The 2,500-nt window shown below is 41.6% G+C and overlaps 1 protein-coding gene across 1 annotated transcript in view; it reads right to left on the bottom strand.

Annotated features, from left to right (window-relative positions):
- Window positions 1-2,500, bottom strand: part of vps53 (VPS53 subunit of GARP complex) — a gene marked incomplete at its 5' end in the record, with an annotated part of 41,371 nt that overhangs the window by 11,041 nt on the left and 27,830 nt on the right. The gene's annotated exons all lie outside the window — the stretch shown is intronic.

Consider the following 2,500-nt stretch of genomic DNA (forward strand, 5'->3'; position numbering starts at 1 on the left):
TCCACCTGCCTCCCCTGGAGCACAGCGCTGAGGTACGGGCAACATTCTCAAGCTCAAGGGCTCTGCACACAGCGTGCGATTTCTGTTGCGCGTCAACATTCCATTTTGAAGTTTGAATGGAAGTCTATGAGAACATCGCATTTCAACACACACGGCCCCGATTTTAATCGCACGGCGAAAATTCGATTCCATTCATTTTGAATGGGACAAAGCACAAATTTGACAGTGCGACAAAACTCGCACGCCATGTGCTTTGTCCCATTCAAAATGAATGGAATCGAATTTTCGCTGTGCGATTAAAATCGGGGCCGTGTGTGTTGAAATGCGATGTTCTCATAGACTTCCATTCAAACTTCAAAATGGAATGTTGATGCGCAACAGAAATCGCACGCTGTGTGCAGAGCCCTTTAGAGTGTCTGTGTGTCTCCGTGTGCGTGTGTCTGACCTGAGGCTGAGCTCTCATCAAGGATCAGGCCTGTTGATCAACCCACTCTAACAGTGCTGCTGTGTAATAGTCAACAGTTACTCCAGAGGAAACTAAGACACGGTGTCTTTGGCCACAGCAACCGTTTCCTCAACCGTGCCTAGGCAACAATTTGCTCAATATCTCATATGCCATGATACGTGCCGCTATCTGTGTCTAGTGTTTGTTTGAATAGAAAGTTCGCAGTTCTAATTCGCAGTAGCTTTAAAAAACTAAATGTTTTTAAAGGAATGGTTCAGCCTATTTTCATGTTTGGATGAAAGATCATCTCACCCTGTGTTGTCCTCATAGTCTAGTAGTGAAAGCTTCTCTGGACTTCACTTTGCAACAGCAAAATAACTAGATTAGGAAACTACATTAGCCAAAATGTCCTTAGAACACATTTGAACACATTACACCAATCCTGAGATCTCTACACTGGCTACCAGTCTCTCAGAGGATTGAATTCAAAGTACTCCTAATTGTATAAAATCACAAAATGGTATTAGACCAAAATACATATCAGATCTATTTCCAGCCTATATTCCATCCAGCAAGGTCCCTAACGTCAGCTGAGACTAATCAGCTAATCATTCCAAGAGTGAAAACAAAACACGGTGCAGCAGCTTTTAGTCACTCTGACGCATGCTCCTGGAACAAACTCCCTGAAGAAATCAAACAGGCCCAAACCCCCAAAATCTTTTTATTCACTTCTATTATCTTATTAAATGTTTATCTATCCATCTATATATATATTCTATCATTTTACTCTTATTTTCTTCTCCTCTTGATGTATCTTTTTAATGCTGTACGTATGCCTTGCCTTAGAGAAATTTATTATGGTAGCAGCCACATAGCAGACAAACCTGGACATGCTTTTATTGTAATTGCAAACGGAGTAGTTTAGCAATAATAAGCAACGATTGGTTGTCACATATACTGTATGTCCTGGATTCCATTAGGATACTGGCAACTTTCTGTTCACAGCTAGTAATCACCCCTCGGTCTAGTGCCCGTCCAACGAGGGAAGCTTGGCTGGTGGACCCGAAACCAAAACAAAGAGGCTGTGTGTAAGTCTACGAAGAGGAAACAGTCCCACTTCTGAACAAATCGATTATAGAGACGGTAATTGTTTTGTAGTGGTTTTATATCATGTTATACTGAAAAATGTAAGTCTCTCTACAGTTTGGCGAATCTAGCAGCACTCAAGGAAGGCCCATTTCCTTCCTGTAAGGGATGGGCCAAGATCTGTGGCGCAGTGAATAATTCTGACTATGGACAGGGCCCATAACTTGTGTACTTACAGATTTGTATAATATGATTGGTTCCCAAGAATAGTGACCTCATGACCAAGGACAGGTCTATAAATATGAGTCCTGCCCCAACGTTGGGGCCTTCCTGCTTGCTTCTTGCTTATTGGTCTGCTCATTTTCTCTCTGCGCTCATGTAACTTGGCTTAATAAAAGGCCTCTTTGGAGACAATTGATCTAAGCTCTTTGTGTTTTGTAAGCTCTACTAAATCTATTAAGAATCAATTATATCCACGACAGTTTTATTTTTCAAAAGAATAGCACCTCACTACAAATCCTTTCAAGTAACTCACAAGTAAACTCATGAAGTTTCTCTAAGGAGGATATTTTGGCATCATGTAATTTCAACAATGTGAAACTAAAGTTACCATTGGAATCCTGTAATCTTCTCTTGAAGACAGTGCTGCTAATTGTTAGCTTGTGTCGCCGTAGCAACGTAGAGAGAATGGAGAGAACCAGAGAGACTGTCACTACCAGAGCAACACAGGGTAAGATCCCTTTTAAATGGTTTTCAGTCTTCATCTGCACTGATGCCTGTTTGGTGAACTCCTGTCATGTTATCATACCTCAGATTTCCCAACACTAAGAGAACATCCCCCCCCACTTCCTCTTACAGCAGGAGAAATACACTGTTATTTCTACACTCAAAACATCTTTGTGTATACAGGACCAGTCAAAGGTTTGGACACACTGTACATGTGGTGTGTGTGTGTTGCGTACGTGTGTG

This window comes from Nansenia antarctica (assembly GCF_963989245.1).
Source record: "Nansenia antarctica genome assembly, chromosome: 19".
Taxonomy (NCBI): domain Eukaryota; kingdom Metazoa; phylum Chordata; class Actinopteri; order Argentiniformes; family Microstomatidae; genus Nansenia; species Nansenia antarctica.